The sequence below is a fragment of the Pseudophryne corroboree genome, chromosome 6 (genome assembly GCF_028390025.1).
Source record: "Pseudophryne corroboree isolate aPseCor3 chromosome 6, aPseCor3.hap2, whole genome shotgun sequence".
Classification (NCBI taxonomy): Eukaryota; Metazoa; Chordata; class Amphibia; order Anura; family Myobatrachidae; genus Pseudophryne; species Pseudophryne corroboree.
The window spans coordinates 413,410,413-413,430,472 of record NC_086449.1 but is presented as its reverse complement, the minus strand read 5'-3'; positions in this window follow the sequence as shown (position 1 = coordinate 413,430,472).

The following is a 20,060-nucleotide window of genomic DNA, read 5'->3' as shown; positions in this document are numbered from 1 at the left end:
ACGTAAGAGGTTTTACGGGCTTGGCCAGCAGCTCATATTATGACCATAATCGCAATAGTGTATAATATGATTACTCAAGCTTCCTCCACAACATGCAGTTTAAAGGCGAGAGCAGAGATACTGCACATGCACAGTGATGGCAGCTTTTTCTGCAAAGTTTGCTGTATACTGTGCACTGGACCAGAGAGTAGCTCACAGGAAAAAGAAACGGGTGCTTTACCATGAGGTGGGATAATGTATTCTAAGAAAGTACAGTTCTATCTCCTACTGGTTCTATTATGTGTGTATTTATTTATTTATTATGGGATAATAAATAAATACACCATGCCTGCGACGCATCACATGGAAACAGGCCGGGATGTTGACATGTGATGTGCCGCATGAGCGGGCCTTAGGGGTGAGCACTAAAGGCAGGATTAGGGTAAGGGATAGCATTCAAATTCTTACCAGAATGTCGGATCATCAGAGGTATGACTCATAAGTGACTGTCACATGACCACTGGAACCTGGAAGATGACGCTGCAGTCGCTGCAGCTGATGATGAATGTTGACATTATGATTGTCGACTTTTCATACCTAACCCATACTAGATTATATAACATGTGTCTATCTCTCCTTGTAATAAAATTTCTGTTAATAGATGCTTTCATTAGAAACTCTAGTTTTGGCAGTTATAAAGCAACAACTCAGTAAAACATACATTTAGAGGAAAGGATAATAATTATTCCACAGGAAATAAGACATGACTGCTATATATCTACCTAATTATATATAAATTGAAAAAACAAATGTCCCCAAATGTATTTAAAACAAGTATTATGGCACTAGTAAGTAGTAACTGTACGTAGTGTATGATTCATATTACTGTTATATGAATTAATGGAAGTATAGCTGGTTTCAGCATTAGTAACTCAAAAAAGGACCTGCCAGCTTTCTGACTACATACTGCACTATTTCATCCTATTCATCTTCTTTTTATGTTGGGTCACATTTTCCTTTCTTATGTAATATCTGAGTACAAGCCCTACAATCTCCTGCCCATCTGCTGACATTTCTCAGGGATATAGTAAAACTGCAATACTGTTTTCTTTGTACAGTTTTGTCAATATCACTTCTGCACAGTGACTGGCTGTGTCACTGTCTTGCTTACTGTAGGTCTGTATGTGGATCCGGGTTTGAGTCTCTGGCTGGAGTGGGTATTATAATTTCATCTGGAAGCTAGCTGGCATAATGTAGGTCCTGCTCATGGGATATGGTGAGGAATCTGGCTAGTACCGGGGAGTTGGCTGAAACCCAGGGTAGAGACGTGGAGTCTAAAATGCTGGTGGTTTTTAACAGGGACTGCCACAAGAGAGTTTGGGCTTAGAGGTGCCCAAAGTGCAGGTTGCAGCCCTCTGACTGGGTCTCCCAGTACTGGTGCCAGAATCACAGGTAAATGGAATAGCAGGAGCCTGGGTGGTACTAGATATCAGATTGAAACCGATGGTATTGAGTATCAGACTGAAACCGATCCTACTAGAACTGATAAAACAGGATATTGAGCTAGAATTGATGATACAGGATATCGAACTGGAACTGATAAGGGAGCCGGAAGTGCAGCAAGATGGGAATCCGCACTGGAAATGCTGAATAGGATTAAAATCCACAAGAGCTCTCACAGAATCTTGTAGCTAGGCTTTTGGAGAATATGAGCAGACAGACTGAACCAGCAATTCAAGAACCAGCAATTTGAGCAAATGCTGGGAGTAAACCAGCTATTTATGAGCTGGGGAGGGCCTGTAGATGGACACTGCAGTGGAAGTCTTCAGGCTGTATAGTATCTTTCAAAAGACAGAGGTATAACTCACAGCAGGTTTAAGAACAACAAATTACTTGCAGTTTGGGAGTGTCCAGGAAGCTCGTTTATACCCCTGGCTTAACAATGATTGGCTAAGAGTGTCACCTGATCACGGGTCTTCTCCTGGTTGGTGTTTGACTGATCACCTGATCCAGACTGTCATAGCTGTGTCCATCACTGATTCTGGAGGGAATTCTGGCATGGAACATACTGTGTGTGGCAGTCGCCATGTGTTACAGCGATTGCTCAAAGTCACATGTCATAAATATTCATTCTGTGTGCCCTGGGTAAATGGTGCTCACAGTCTTATGAGTTATAACATAGCCATGACCATGATTTGACTTATTATAGTGCTACCAAAATGTATATTTTAGAAATGTCTGTTTGGTATGAATTGCTAGTTTCAAAACTGTGTCTGCATTGTGCAATATACTTATTGAACAATTGACCTGATGTTAACGAAAGATCTCTTGAGGGTTAAAACCTCCATGGAAACAGTGTTTGCTTTTCACAGTTGGGGAGCCCATTTTCAAGCTATGGGCACAGGCCGGCAAGCAAGCTGAGAGAGTGCCAGCTTATCAGTCCCCTTCATTCAAGCTTTCCTGCCATAAAAATATGTAAGCAAGAGAGATACAGTATATGACATTTGGTGTCTCTGGAGATAACCTAATTTACATCTACACAGGTCTTGTGAGAACAAAGGAAGCAGTCCTTTGCAGGTGCTTCCTAGAAAGGGAGGGGGCTGCTGCAAGGATGGTGGTTGTGGAACTATAAGGATCAGAAGTAGACACTACTTTGGGTAGCATGAAGCTACTCTACAAGGGAGAAGCTTCATGCTAGGAGTGGTCCGATCTTCTGCCTCATGATATCTCCCCCACACAGATCACCTAAAGCTCAGAGTAAGTTAATATAGGGTTCTGATTTGTATTCCTTTTTATTTACTCGAAGCCAATCTGTGCATTCCATTAATGTACTGTATGTTTTGTTTTTTAACCTGTTTTCTTTGTAACTTAACCCTTAAGATTTTCTTTCTCAATAAATCCTAAAAGTTTACCAGCATTATCTCTGTGCTCTATGAATTCACATGTCTGGAGAGGTCCATGCTACATATGTGTAATAACTGTGGATTTTAAAGTGTAATGTAAGTATCTAGTGATTGCAAGAGCACTTTTTCAATACTCTTTGTGTTGGCTGCTTGAGTAAAACCCACATCATGGCCATCCACCTGCGAGTTTAATGTGATTGCAGGCTTGCTCCTGATTCGTGTTTTCCCAATCACCTGATCCAGACTGTCATGGTTGCACCCATCACTAATTCTGGAGAGAATTCTGGAATGGAGCATACTGTGAATATGCAGAGAGAATGTCAAGCACTAAAGGACTGAAAGCAAAATATTCACATGATCTCTGCAGCTGAGGTTCATCACTGTTAGCTGGACTGCATCCTCTGATCTAAGGAGGATTATGCAGACTTCACAAACAGAACTCTCAGGTGCAGAATCAGCCAGGAAGGAGCCTCAGTAATTAGCAACACAGACACATGCAGGAGTTTGTATGCTGAGTAGAACCCTCAGGCCAATTTGGATATCCTATCCTGCAAATGGCAGAGATAAGTCACAAGACAACTAGTAGAATTTGAGAATAATACATTAGGATTGTGACATGGTGATAACGGTGGGGTGGATAAAAGGAAACACAGAGTTGTTGTGTCTTATGGGTGTGTTGCAGGTCTGCTTCTTAAAGTGGTTGCATATAGAGACACACAGCACATAGGAGGCCATACTCAGATGAAGAAACTGCCCCTGCAACAGGGATGATGTAAGTTGCAATGGTGCGAACGATTATGTGTTGAAAGATGCACGAGATGGTATTGCAGCATCTATAGACACTACGAGTGGGTGTTTCAGTCCGTACACAATAGGACACACAGATGTACGCCAGAGAAGGGCTTTGTAGAGGCATTAGCATAAAGTCATAGACGATACAGCTGTAAAAGACACAAGGGCGGCCGTGACTGCATCCAACTCAGAATCAGGCACATATTGTGTAAAATATAGCTTAATTTTGGACTGTAGACTTGAACACTAGAAAAATAGAAGCCCTGTAGGCACAAATAAGCAAATTTCCTGTCTTATGGTTTTAATAATGTTTATGCCCTTTACAGTTCTTACTTCAGTGTCATATAGCACATTTGCATATTTTAAATTAGCAATGCCATATTTTATTATAATACACATACATTGTACATACTGTTGAATAAGTAATCAGATGAATAAGTAACTGTAACTGAATAATGACATTGCAATATCTCAAAAAGCAGACATATATGTGTCAGATTATACATAGATGAAATATTGATTATCTATCTATCTATCTATCTATCTATCTATCTATCGGATTGTCTGTCTGTCTGTCTTTTTGCCTGTCTGTCTATCTGTGGAAGGTTCTTGGGCCATAGTGGTACAAGCCTGCCCCTGTGCAGGTAAATCAGAGGCTTACCTTGCTCCACCCGCTCTCACCTTCAGGCCGCTGACATAGTGATGGTCCTGGAATGCAGTTCAGATGCACATATGTTGCAGGAGGGAAAATCCTAATATTCAGACTCTGCAAAAAGAGACAGATGAGCTAAGTCTGGATGATCCTTTACTGGGGTCAGTGGAAAGTCATCTTTGGCACTTTTGCCTCAGACTTAGCTACACTCCTGTGCCAAGCACTAGAATGCAACTAGTCAAATCGCCTGAAAAAGGGAAGGGGATAGGGATAACAAACAAAACATAGATTACACTCACTGAGATTACTCTTTTATACTTGATGGATGATTGTCACGGCTATGGCTGTACCACACTGCCTTTTCAGTCACCCTTAACAGCCTGCTACATATAAATATCAGGGTCTTGCAATATTAACTGAGCCAGTGAACAAACAGTAATAACTACAATCTGAGTTTAGTGCACTGACCTATCACTTTCAAACTGGTGTCCAAGGATATAGTGCTCAACAATCCTGGGAGACCCTAATAGATTAGTGGAAAAATGGTACCCGATTGTGGACTTAGCAGTCCTGCAGTCTTTGGCTGAACCAGTCCTGGCTCAGTGAGTGGTCCTCCTGAATCTGTGACCCCATGTACTTCACCTGAGGATCAGCCCTTTCAGTGCTTCTGGGACTCTTAACCTGTGCTACTGTACTGTATGGTACCCTCAGTGATCTTGGTACTTTTGTCAATTTTAGCATCTTTTATCTTCTTGCCTCTGGATCTTCTCTCCTCTGCTGCATCTATCTTCAGGAGCTCTTTTTCAATATTATGCTGACTCACACAGCACTAATACAAGCCATTGCCAAAGGATGAGGCAATGATGTGATCTTGGATTTGCACAGAGGTAAGCTTAATTGGCTCGCTCACAGTGCCATATTTCAAATGCTCTGCTGCGATTGGAGGGATTTGAATATCTGAAGAGTCAAGCCCACTACAGTACTTTCAAGGCATCAGTGAGACCCCTCTGCATTGGCTGGGGGGGGGCTGAAAAACGTTAGATTCAGGCCCGCCACCCTGCCCGAGGCCTCTGTCAGGTGCCACTGCATTGGTTGACTGCAAGGCCAAACACCATGCCTGGAGCCGCCCCTGGACCCCACCACATATATATCAATTTAATCTTTTATCAGACAAGAAAGAACATATCCATACAAGTAGCATTTTATTATTTTAATAGCTAGCTTTCATCTTAATATTTATGCAGGTCTGTTTGATTTTTTGAGGGCTGGTTTGGTTGAAATATTCATAATTATTAAATGTGAATGTTTTATATTGTAAGGTGTAATTGGGTGTAAGGGAGCCTATTTATAAAAATGTGTGTACTATTGTAATATTATATTATTATTATTATTATTATTATTATTATTATTATTTATTACCAGTTATTTACATAGATTATTTTTGCGCATTCACATCAGTCCCTGCCTCAGTGAAGCTTACAATCTATATTCCCTACCACATGTACACACAGACACATTCACACTAGGGTTAATCTGTGTTGGGAGCCAATTAACCTACCAGTATATTTTGGATTGGCTATTATGGGCTATTTGGGTAGTACGAGGTCTATAGTGTTTACTAGTTGCTTGACTTTCCAAAATTAATGTACCTATCACTTTAAAAACCAATGACCCAGCAGTCATGAATCCAGATAAGCAGCATCAGCAGATAGTCAAGGCTATAAGAAGAAATAGGAGAGATCAGCCCAGTTTCCCAACTGAGTTAATTGTGGTGGTACAGTTTTGTTAATGTGAGACCCATGCAGTTATGACTTCGGCATGATTGCAGGTACAGATGGGATATATACCCTTGCAATAGCTGCTTTTCTTGTGAAGGGTAGAACCATGTGCACCTGACAGTATTGTGCACAGCATTGACAGTGTGTTGGACAAGGAAACATGGGAGGGAGGCTTCATGTGCTTTGAGTTGACATATCAGTGTTATGTGGCAGCACATACATTGTCACAATTTGATCCTACTTACAACATGTGGTCACTTTATGTATATATTGCAAATGTAATTAACTTGTGTACAATGATCTACTGTAACACACTTTCTCTATGCCTGCTCTCTACTTGACCCTCAACAATCAGTTTTCTGTTCATTCATAGCAAACTAAACTGTACTTCCTAAAGTGACCAATGACCTCCTCACAGCTAAGTCTTATGTCCTCCATACTCATTCTCCTTGACCTCTCTTCTGCTTTTGACTTAGTTAATTCTCTTACTCCTAGGCCATTGGATTCCAATTACAGTCTTCAAGTGACACTAACAGTCCAGATTTTCAGGATATTCATCCTTAGATTAGTGCATAATTCAACTACTGGGGCACCGGAGGCAGGTGGTGGAGATAGGCACCCAGGTAGTAGCAGAGACTGGAACACGCAGAACACTGGCCCAAGTGCAGAGTACTAGAAGATTGCAGAACTTTAACAAGAACAGTGCAGAATGCAACTGGAACCCCGGAGCCAAGAACTGTCCTTAGGAAGGAAACATATTGTTCATGCAATGAAAACTCCAGGGCGGCTTTAAATAGTGTGTAGTTACTGTCCCTTGGAGGATCAGATCAGGTGATCATAGCTGTTGCACACTGGGAGAATCAGTGAGTCACCTGACAGAGTCCAGTAGGGCCATGGACACATTTGCCAACAGTTTGTTACACTTGCTGCTGTGGTAAGTACATTAAACATGGAGTACAGTAATATGTCAAGCTGGACATGGCAAGTGGTTCTAAGGCACTTGTGTTTAACAACCATGTCTCAAAATGCATCCGTTTTCACCCTCCCTGTTCTTCTTTAGATCTACACTTCTCCTCCAACTTGGAAACCATCTCATAGTCCCTATGCTTCTCCTCCTTCTGTGGATCTCCATACACTGCTTTGCCAGGCTCTTGCCAAACTTCATTCCTTCAAGCAATACATCAAAACCCACTTCTTCACCAGTGCCTATATTCTTTCCACTTGATACATGCCCTACCACTCATCCCATCTGCCCCATTCAACTAAATCATTCTGTCTCTCTCTTCCACCTGCCTGTAGATATAAACTTTCACAATAAAGGCTCTCTGAATCTTATGTCTCATGTCTGTACCCATTCATGCGCTGTCCATTCTTTGTGTTCTCTCATTTATGGTCACTGCGTGATTTGTATGATTTGCACGTGCACTGAACTGTATGATTATACTGCTATGAGAATTTGCACACATCCTGTCTTGATGCACAACTGTCCTCTCATTTTACAAAATTTCTCTTTTGTTTTATTGTGTTTTATTTAATAATTTTCTTGACTATCAGTGCTGTGGAATTTCTAGTGTCTTATAAATAAACTTTGATGATGATGATGCTCTCTGAGTTCACTAAGCAAGAAAAAGTTATATCTATGTAAGCCATAAAAAGAACCAGCTCTAAAATATTTGGGTTTATGGATTCTTAATATAGTAACAGGGTGTTGAAATTGAATAATACTTTTATCTCACCTAAATAAACTGCAATTCCAAGTAGTTTTTGAAAAACTTTTAAATGTTTCTATTGAAATAAAATCCAAATAGTGCACTTTATTGCTATTTTATTCATATGAAAATATAACATATAAAGAATTTCCATGGAGCAGGTGATTCTCTCCTGTGTGATTGTATATTCCTGTAGTGCTAGTATTGGGATAGGGTTAACAATTTATCTTCTTCATTATACTGTGTAGTATTTGGGTATATGATGGTAGGTATGTATACTGACCTTGCTTCAATAGAAATATATAGGGGTACTACATTTATTTCAAAACAGCACCCTAACAATAATTTATTTAGAATTTGTCTTTGTTATTACTTCTTAAATGCATCATATGCTTACAAGGACATCTATTTCCTTCTTGAAATCCAGATGAGCCCAAAATAATAGAGCTGGCCCAGTAAACCCCAGAGGGATGCAGAGCAAAATAAATGGGTATGCTATTAGGAACATTCAGGGCACCATCCTTTGTATATTGTAAACCACTGTGGCAGGATACGAATATCAGCTTAAGGGGGCCGATTCAGATCTGATCGTTAGGCTGCATTTTCTCACAGCCAACAATCAGATCTGAACTGCGTATGCACCTCAATGCAATGGACTGCAGCAACGGGGATCGCCGGTCAGCGACTCCATGGTGCAAAAATGTCCGAACACACCGGCAATTGCAAGGAGATTGACAGGAAGAGGGCGTCTGTGGGTGGCAACTGACCATTTTTAAGGAGTATCCGGAAAAACGCAGGCGGGACCATGCATTTGGAGGTAGGGTTTCTGACGTCAGCTCCGGCCCCGATCATCGCAGCAGCCGTGTAAGTCCTGGCCTGAGCAGAAACTGCATAAACTTATGTTTGTGCAGTTCTTCTACAAATGCGATCGCACACCTGCACACATCCAATACCCTCCCCCTGTAGGCGGCGACTACCTGATTACAGGGATGCAAAAAATGCACCCTAGCGATCAGGTCTGAATTACCCCCAAGGCCTTTTACTAAGAAGCAGGTTTTCAAAGCTGCTATTTTCTGTGGTTTCCGTAAAGGATTTAAAACTGTTTTAATATTAAATAATTTTAAATGGTTGTGAATTCAATAACATAGCCATTTCAAATTATGTGGGCAAATCCACCACAAATTAGTGGTTTTAAAAATCTGCTGATTAGTAAATATAGTCAGTATTCTCACTTGAAGATTATTATTATCCTTTATTTATATGGTGCCACAAGGGTTCTGCAGCGCTGAGATGAGCAATTATATAACTAATGTGAAGCACTGCTGATTTATTTTTTAAGAAAAAATGTATTAAAAAGCAGTAAGCTCAAATGAGTGCTCCCAGTTGCATAATTTATTGTTGTACACATATAAGACTGGGATTATATTTCAGAACTGTGACAGAGGTTCAGAGGAGCCATGTATCAAAAATTATACATGGGAAAATTTTAGGGAAACACATAGCAATAAGACGGTGTACATCTGCACATTAAACAGATCTCTTGGTTATGTCCATAATATTTTGTTTCTTTATTTGTAGTAGGGATTGCCTTCCATTAGTGTGTTTCCAGTTGTAGCCTTTAAATATGTACAGTATATATGAGTCTGATTATTTTAAGATTTTTTTTTAACACTGCAATTAATATAGAATCCAAATCCAAAGGACATCATTTGTAGAAACATTAATAACCCGTTTCCAGTTAAGCTCTTCGGTAAAAGAGGATGACTAAAGAGGGTTTATAAAAATAAACTAGTGGAGTGACAATCTTTAGTGTTATGTATTTTATCAATTTTACTAAGTACTCTTAAGAATTATAATTGTTGTCATCACACATGAACCTCAGAACCATAAATCCTAATATGTTTCTCTAATCGCTGTCAATGGGATAACAATCATTAACTATATTAAAATATAATACACATGTGTGGGACAGCATAACTGTCAAATTGCAATATTAATGTTTTAAACATTATCTAAATTAATAGTTTTTTCCCCATTTTATAATCTCTTATGTAAACTGAAATAATCCAAATATTTATAGATAGCCAGACAGAAGATATTTTTCTTCAAATGTTTTCTGTGAAGCTATCATGGACAATTTATATAGTCTGTATTATCGGTCGCTAAGAGTTAATGTTTGAAATCCATTGCATGACACATAGTTGCTCATTTCTGTAGAAGATATTTACAAATATTTGATTGTAATGCATGAAACATTTTTTTTTATCAAGTTAATTGATTATGTTAACATTATGTCATGGATAATGGATAAATGGATAAAGTATAATGTTTATATGTAAAAATCCAAAGAACTCCGTTTGAGGCGATACTGAAACTTATATTTAAAAGTATTTAGATTCTGTCTTGTCCACAGTTGTTGCCTGATTATGTTAATCTTGCTAAATATTATTTAAGAAATTATTTATCTATACATGGATTCTTGTGCATAACCCCTATAGCTTAGCTAATGTTAGAATAGCATTCATACATTTGACATGTTCATTTATTAAGAGATGTATATTCAGAGGTAACATATCTAAAGCTGTTTCCACTTTCCCACAATGTAATAAAATGTATATACTTATAATGTATGCAAGCAGTACTATAAGTGGGCGAATCAAGTTGGACAACTTTCAGAGATTTGAATATTAATTCCCAAATAACTCTCTCTGGAATCAGTAAACTTGTTCCTGTTTAGAAAGCAGTGGTAAGCAGTGACAGTCTATTATTGGAACACCACTACCAGAATCAGAAATCAGAATTGGCTTTATTGGGGTAAGTTTAAGTGTCTCTATAGTGGTTTGTAAGTGTGCATGTACAAGTTACTACTGGAAAAAACATTCAGTATTTTCAACTACAAAAAGCCCTTTCCCATCAATTAAACATGGCCCTCATTCCGAGTTGTTCGCTCAGTAAAAATCTTCGCATCGCAGCGATTTTCCGCTTAATGCGCATGCGCAATGTCCGCACTGCGACTGCGCCAAGTAAATTTGCTATGCAGTTAGGAATTTTACTCACGGCTTTTTCATCGTTCTGGCGATCGTAATGTGATTGACAGGAAATGGGTGTTACTGGGCGGAAACAGGCCGTTTTATGGGCGTGTGGGAAAAAACGCTACAGTTTCCGGAAAAAACGCAGGAGTGGCCGGAGAAACGGGGGAGTGTCTGGGCGAACACTGGGTGTGTTTGTGACGTCAAACCAGGAACGACAAGCACTGAAATGATCGCAGATGCCGAGTAAGTCTGAAGCTACTCAGAAACTGCTACGAGGTGTGTAATCGCAATATTGCGAATACATCGTTCGCAATTTTAAGATGCTAAGATTCACTCCCAGTAGGCGGCGGCTTAGCATGGGCAAATCTGCTAAAATTCACTTGCGAGCGAACAACTCGGAATGAGGGCCCATATCAACATACATATCCTTCATCATTAAACCCATCTATCTGTTTTTCAGAGAACACAATTTCTCCCTTTCAAAGTTGCTTTGACTGGCTGCAATATTCTAATTCAATAGCAAAAAGTAATGCAACTTAGTTTGACCCTCAGTATTTTAAATTGTAGGTGTGAGAGGGGTGGTGTGGTGTGATGCCTGCTGCAGTGCAGGTGTAAACTAGCTGCTTACCTGGTGTTGCACCCTCTCACCTTCAGGCCACAAGATAAATCAATGGTCCTGGTACACCAGCTGGACCCGGACACGATCTAGGAGGAAGGAGATGATGTAATTGCCGTTCCTCCTGATTGCAGACTGAATTGCCCAACAACCCAAGCTGTTCCCACAATTGGGATTTTGGTCTTAGGTGAAGGTCATCCTCGGCACTCTTGGCATAGGAGCTCGAGTTATCACCTGTTGGTATTTATGCACCAGGTGAATATTTAACCTTGCACTGGAGTACAAGGTCCGCTGTCCACCCAGAAGGAAGGAGGTTAAGTAGGGACAAACAAACACAGAGACAAGATGGACATAGATGTTGCTCACCATTGCTAAACTTCTACATCCTCTGCTTCTCCACTTACAGGTCCCTGTAAGGAAACAAAAAATTCACAACAACCGTGCAGGGCCTAAACCTCACCTAGTGTGGCACACAACTACACTGACTATAACCACAGAGCCGTCGAACTAACTCTGTGCACGTGGTGTGACAATCTCTAAACAACAGCTCTAACAAACAATACCCTGCACAGAAACAACAAACAGTACAGAACATGATTATTCAATGGTGCTGTCCCTTTAAATCCCTACCTGCCTAGAGCTGGCCAGACCTTCCCTTGGGTTTCTTTCAGCAGACTATGGCTATGTGTGTGGAGCTGGAATGAACCTCCACACAGGGGAGATTAATGTACTGGGGAGTGGGTGCTGCAAAGCCTGCCCAAAACCCCCAACTATTCACCTGGGCCTGTTGCCCAGGAACTCTTGGAGGCTCAGTTTCTCCTACCTATATAGGGGTCACACTAGTAATCTGGGCCTAATGCCCAGACCACCTATATTAGAAAATATGAGGCTCAGGCCTATGGGACTACCTAAACAAGGGCTCAGAGTGAGCTAGGACTAATGCCCAGATCACTTTATTTACATGTATATACATAGGCTCAGGCCTCTGGGCCTGCTCACTTGGGCCTATTACCCAGATCATCTTGTCAGTTGTTGGCACAGGCAAACTGCCTGCCTAACCAGGGCCTTTGAAATGACCTGGGCCTAATCCCCAGATCACCCTTATATACCTAAAGGCCGCACTTGAACTAGGGCTTATTGCCCTCTAATGTACCCACAGGCTTAATGCCTGACATTAGCACTATGCCTAGTGCCACCTACTGTGAGCCACAGGCCTGTGGCCTGGCTGTGTCCACAGGCCTAGTGCCCAAACCCTGGGGGCCAAGGAAGCAAGAGGAGACAGGAAGGTCTCACAGAGGGCCTACTTGTACCACTGGGAGAGGCACCTGGTGGGTGCTTCATTAGCTCTTTCACTTTCCACCCCTGGTGGCCTCTCCACAGCTTCACTCTTCTGCTCTTCTGCCACAGACCCATCCTGTCCAGCAGTGCCACCGCCGCTTCTCTGCGCCCAGCCATCGCTGTACAAATTCTCTGTTGATGGCCGCATCTTTAGACCTCTTTTGCAGCCTCTGGAACTGTGTCGGCATCTTCTCCTGGTCGTCATCCTTCGTCTTCTTGGCAGCATATTATCTTCACTCCCTTGCAGCATTTGATGTCATATGCTGGGGGCGGGGCCAGCAATGGCGTGGCAAGCTCTGATATGGAAGGCCGGATTTGAAAGGATGCGGGTGGCACTTTCTATTGGCTGCCAAACAGGTGCCAAGTTTGAAGCTCCACAGCCACGTCGCTACCCATCGTCGCTTCCAATGCAGGGAGCCCATACAGGATCCTATCACCGGGCACTCGCCGCAGTATTACTAGCGCTGGGATCAGACACTTGATCCCAGTGCTGCCCTCTTTTAGGTTCCGTAGGGGACACAGGTCCCCTGCATGCTGCTGCCCTGATGTGCCCTGCGATGCTGGCACTCCACATAGGGGTGGTTGTTGTTATACTGTAAGATAATAAATAACTTTACAAATTAGCTTTTACACTTGTACCCTTCATTCAGAATTAAGTTATAGTATTGCTATCTGAATGCCAAACAACAAGTTGGATACAAAGTGCTTAATTGCAGATTTCCAAATCCAATATATTAAGTAGTAAAAAACCTTTGCACACCTGACTTCTTCAGGAAAATTAAAACAAAAACAGTTTTAGGGAGATTTACTACAGTGTGGTCTTATCAAACTTTAATACAAAAATTAAGTGGGAAATGGTTAAAATACTGCTAGCCGAGCTCCTGGTGGTCACAGTGACGCCGCCGGAATCCCAACTAGCTGTGAAATGCATTCACTGGAATACCGGTGACACAGGCTATTCTCCCTCTGTGGGTGTCCACGACGGTATCCGTTCACATGGTCGACCATGTTATGGTCGACAGTCATTAGGTCGACCACTATTGGTCGACATTGACATGGTCAACATGGACACATGGTCGACACATGAAAATGGTCGACACATGAAAGGTCGACATATGAAAAGGTCGACATGAGTTTTTTTACTTTTTTTTCTTTTGGGGAACTTTTCCATACTTTACGATCCACATGGACTACGATTGGAACGGTAAAGTGTGCCGAGCGAAGCGAAGGCACCATGCCCGAAGCATGGCGAGTGAAGCAAGCCATGCGAGGGGACGCGGTGCACTAATTGGGGTTCCCAGTCACTTTACGCAAAAAATGACACCAAAAAAAGTAAAAAAACTCATGTCGACCTTTTCATATGTCGACCTTTCACGTGTCGACCATTTTCATGTGTCGACCATGTGTCCATGTCGACCATGTCAATGTCGACCAATAGTGGTCGACATAATGACTGTCGACCATAACATGGTCGACCATTCATACCGGAACCGTCCACGACACCCATAGAGGGAGAATATAACCTGTGGCAAATAAAAACAAAAACAAATAGTTTTAGGGAGATTTACTACAGTGCGGTTTTATCAGACTCCAATCCAAAAATTAAGTGGGAAGCGGTTAAAATACCGCTAGTCGGGATCCCGGTGGTCACAGTGCTGATGCTGGAATCCCAACTAGTGGTGAAATGCCACCTCTTGAATACCAGCGACACAGGCTATTCGCCCTCTGTGGGTGTCCATGACACCCATAGAGGCAGAATGTAACCTGTGGCAAGCGCTGCGAGGCACCGTGCCCGTAGCATGGCAAGAGCAGCGAGCTTGCAAAAGGCTTTCTAGTGCTATCCCCCTGCCGGCATTCTGGCAGATGGGATCTTCTGTCGGGATAATGACAGCTGGGATCCCATCCACCGGCAATTCATACTGAACCCAATTAAGTGTATCAAGCTGCAAACTACATGTCAAATTACCAGGTAAAAAGGACAGACCTTTTAGGCATGGCTCTAGACCACGTTATTAATATTGCCCCTATGATAAAATACAAAAAAATAATATTGGCCCCTTTACCACTTGCCTGGCATGGTCACATCAGATGCGACTACACCATGCAGGGCTTTCCCTGGTTGCATCTGATGCAACCAGTCAGAAACTCCCACTGGGCAACTGTGGAAGATAATCTTCCAACTTCTGCCAATCTTAAACTAGGTACACACTTTACAATTATCTGACAGATAATCTGCCAGATCTAGCTGGTTTGAATGAAAATCTGGTAATGGATGACAGCAAATTGCAATATATCATTTGTTCCCAAACACTGCAGAACTGTCAAAAACAGTCGTTCATCCAAGTTGGTTAAATTTGTGTTTAACCAATTTGTATGAACAACAGGTTTTGTTCATTTTCCAGTGTTTGGGAACAAATGATTTTTGTAATTTGCTCTCATCCATTAGCAGATTTTCATTCCATCCAGCTAGATCTGGCAGATTATCTGCCAGATAATTGTATAGTGTGTACCTATCTTAATGGTGCCCATACAATTGTGCAATGCCCCGCAACACAACATCACTGGTCATCACACCAACAGTTCAGGGGGGTCATTCCGACCCATTCGATTGCTGCGTTTTCACGCAGCAGAGCGAACAGGTTCCTGCTGCGCATGCGCTCGCGCCTGTGTGCGCATGCGAGACGGCCGACGGCCGTGACAGGACATCGATCACCTCTGCCTGATTGACAGGCAGAGGCGATCGATGGGCGGGAGGGGCAAAATGGCGGCGTTTGGGCGCCATTTCGTAGGCACGATCCGACCAACGCAGGTGTGGCCGGACCGAACCGGGGGCGGGCCGCAGCGGCTGAGTGACGTCATACGCAGCCACTGCGGTCCGAGGAGCGAGGAGTAGCTCCCGGCCAGCTCGCTAAAGCTGCGCTGGCCGGGAGTTACTCGTGAAGTGCAAAGGCATCGCCGCTGTGCGATGCCTTTGCACTTCTGCGAGGGGGGCCGGACTGACATGCGGGGCGGACTAGCCCCGTACTGGGCGTCCCCCTGCATGTCAGGAAAGTTGATCGTGGCGGTGCAAAATTTTGCACAGCTACGATCAACTCGGAATGAACCCCCAGGTGCGATGAAATCGCGCCTGAACTGCCAAAGTGATTACCATGTGATCATGCGATAGAGCACATGGTAATCACGTGATGGGCACGTCACCGCCGAGTGGGACCGGCCTCTGGCCGCACCTGGTGGGTGCCTATCATGCATTGCAGTGTGATATATCACATGTGTTTTTAAAAACACATGCGATCGCACTGCGATGCGATAAATATTAAGTGCAGCGCATACTATTATAAGACGTGATATTCGAGCAGCATGCCCACGCATCGCGTCGCATGGTACCTTAAATGTGCATACAATCCTTCATTTTCTCTCACAAATGCGGTCAAAATCGAAGGATTGTATGCCATATCTCACAAGTGTATGGGCTACATTAGAGGGACCTCTCAGCCCCCCTGCAGCCATGGATTATCCTCCAATTCTCAGTCAGCCCAGTGGCACCCCACTTCCCATGGCTGCAGACACTAGTAGCCACCAGAGAAAAGAAATCAATGGAGGACTCTGTCCCAGTATATACCTGGCAGCTGCAGAGTGCAGCAGCCACTGTTGATAGATGCAATGGTCGATTATCCTTTCTCCGATATATCGCCATACATTTTGAAAAATCTATATTAATGCTATATGCTTACATTTTTTTATCTAAGAAAATCATGTTGGATAAGTTTTAAATAAATGTTTTTGACCTAATTTAATCATAAAAAAACAGAGTGGGTTTTAGTAAAGATGCACTGGTCTGATCAGGCCCGGATTGGCCATTACCTCTACCGGAGAGTCCACCAGTGGGCCGATCAGTGTTCGGGGCCGCCAGTCACCTGTGGACCCGCCCCCCTTAGCGCATCACCCAGCCACGACTTTTGTGCATGATAAGAGCCGTGACCCGGTGATGCACTATGGGGGTGGGGCCACAGATGACAGGCGGCCCGCACAGTAATCAGTGCTGACTGCCCCCTCCACTGCCAGTGCCCCAGAGATTGGCCACTGCTTCTACCCCAGCAGCATTGTCTGAAGGCAATTGGTCTTCCCTGGTGGAGTCAAAGAAGCAGGGAGACCACAGGGACCAGGATGCGGCAACTCTCATGCTGCCTGCACACCTCCGAACAGCTGAAGGGCCGTAGCAACATTGTCAGATTCACTCCCTCCTCCACCCCCGGATCCTCATGGGGCTGAAAGGAATCAGAAGAGCAATGTGGCTGTACAGCAAGGCTCACACCATCCTGCTGCTCTCTCTCCTGCATGGCTGCTTCCCCTGCTCTGGAGCTACTCCTCCCACCAGACATCCGCGGCCCTGCTTTTAACACCAGGTTATCCTCCAGAGGAGAGCGCATCGGGATCAGGCCTTCTCCAGCTCCAGTGACGTCATGCACCTGGGAGGAAGAGAGGGTGCACATCAAGCAGTAGAGGTCTGTTCTGCAGCCTGCACTGTGCTGCCCGTCCCACCATCCCATCAGCTGCAGCTTGTGCAGAGAGAAAGGTACACAGAGTGGGGTAAATTGGAGCTGGCCAGGAGATGTCTGAGTGAGGGCGGGACGTACTAAAACTCATGGCTGCCCTTCACCACCCACCGCAGCGATGCTAATTGCATACATACTAACATATGCGATTAGCATCGCAAAGCAATTAGAGGCCCCCTGCGATACCTGTAAGAAGGTTTGCAGGGGCTCTCTGTGGTGTCTGTCACCTCCTAGTCCTGGGAGGTGATGTGTGCTGGAAGTCCCCAGGCTCCTCCTCCTACCCCATGCAGTCAGAAGGAGAAATGGCTGTGCTGCGGGAGAGGAGGAACTGGGGGATCGTGGAGCGCTGCCTTGATACAGGTGAGGGGGTGCGGCGCTGGATGGCGAGTGCAGCCCTCAGCAGCAGGATGTGGTAAGAAGCCCATAGGCTTCCGTGGGGTATCACCATAAAAAGATGGCGATACCCTCAGCGGCAAAAACTCGGCAGCCAGGCTATAGCATATATGAAAATGTGGTAAAAACCCCGAAAATGAGAGTTTTACAGCATTTTCCCTTTAATACATCCCACCCCAGACTGATTGCGCTGTTCTTGGCACATGCTGCAGACAGTTTTTTTTTTTTAAAAAGTCATGAAGCTTGTTGAACATTTATTTTTAAAAGACTGACAGGCTGCCTGCTGAGCTGCACTGGCTGACGGGGACATGAAGATCTGTTGGGGGGGATTTGTTATTTTGTAGTATGTGGATGAGGGTTAAATAGTGCTAAGGGGAGATTATCTATATCTGGGGGGTTCATTCTGTGCTAAGCGGGGTGGGGGTATGCTAGGAGAGATGATCTATCTGAGGGGCAGGGGGTTATTTATTCTATGCTAAGTGGAGATCTCTCTGAGGGTAGGTGAGTCATTTAGTGCAAAAGGGAGTTTATTTATTTTGAAAGGGTTATTCTATGCTAAGGGAGATTATGATCTGTCTGAAGGGGCTATTCTATGCTAAGGGAGATGATGATCTATCTGGGGGGGCAGTAGTGTATGTACCATAAAGCAACACAAGCAGCCACTTACGACCCGGCCTGTCGCAGGGGGCTTGTCGACAGGGGTATTTAATGTTGGTGATTATTCGAGCTGACGCAACTCTGTATCCTCTCCTGACAAGAAGCGAGGATATTCTATAGGAGAATACACTAATATCCCTTTCATACTGCACAAATAACAAATATTGCCGGGTTAACACAGGTCAAGTTGAGGTGTGAAAGGGGTTTGTCTGAATTTTACGGGTCGACTGACCAGGTATTTCAACACAGGAATAAAGCAGGGCTATTCCCAAGTTGAAGTGCAGTGTGAACAGGTTGATGCGACCCAGGACCTGATCTCCAGGAGGCGCCACCTCTGCACACGTCATTAACCCGCCAATATATCAGGTTGGTGGAGGCAGTCTAAAAAAAATCTTGAGAGGGTCGCACCTGGGAAGCGCTTATGTACAAGTCCCGGGTGCGACCCACTAAAGTCGATGTGAAAGTGGTATAATATATACAAGAATTGAAAGTGAGGGGTGGGGGTGGAGTATGTTGGGGGTGTTTGGATCAGGTGGCGGCAGGTCGTGCTTTGATGGTAGCAGCGGCTGCAGCAGGTACTGGTGGTGGTGGGGTTTTGATGGTAGCAGCAGTGTCTGGTCTGGTGTATGGGAGGGGGTCTTAGCATCAGGTCTATTGGTCAGGAAGGGGTCTTATTTATTTATTTACAGTTTGTTATATAGAGCAGCAAATTCCGTTGCACTTTACAACTGGAAACAATTATAAAACAAAACAAAACTGGGTAATAAACAGTCTTAGAAGTACTGTAGGAAGGCCCTGCTCGCAAGCGTATAATCTATATAATTGGGCCTCACATAAAGTTGGATGTATTTGGGTGTTCTGTGTGTAAAATATTCATTTTTGTACAGAACGAGGACATTAAAAAGACTTGTGTCCATAGGCTGATTCGGTCTCATCTTGCACTTATGGCTCCTTTTGCTTAGAGAGGCAGAATGGGGGTGGGTAGAGGCCAATATGTTTTCAATGAAAACAGTAAGGGCATGTTTATGAAAATTCAACCAAGATAGGGCTGAAAAACAGAAGTATATTTGTCTCTTGCTCACCCTATGCTTCAAAATATGATGATGATGTCTTAGCGATAGGTCTGGTAGGGGTTGTAGCAGTGGCGGTGGTAGGTCGGGGGGAAGTGTTAGTGGCAAAGGAATTCCTTGTTTTTAATAGAGCACAAGTTCTCAAACCTAGGGGGTAATTCCAAGTTGATCGCAGCAGGATTTTTTTTAGCAATTGGGCAAAACCATGTGCACTGCAGGGCAGGCAGATATAACATGTGCAGAGTCATCACTAAGAGAGAGTAAGATTTGGGTGGGTTATTTTGTTTCTGTGCAGGGTAAATACTGGCTGCTTTATTTTTACACTGCAAATTAGATTGCAGATTGAACACACCACACCCAAATCTAACTCTCTCTGCACATGTTTTATCTGCCTCCCCTGCAGTGCACATGGTTTTGCCCAATTGCTAACAAAAATCCTGCTGCGATCAACTTGGAATTACCCCCTAGTCCTCCAAAGAGTGCATGTTTTCTAGGTCTCCTCACAGAATCACAAGTGATTAGATCCACCTGTTCATCTTTTGAAATGTGTTCGTGAGTAATGAATACACCTGTTCACCTGCTAGGTGA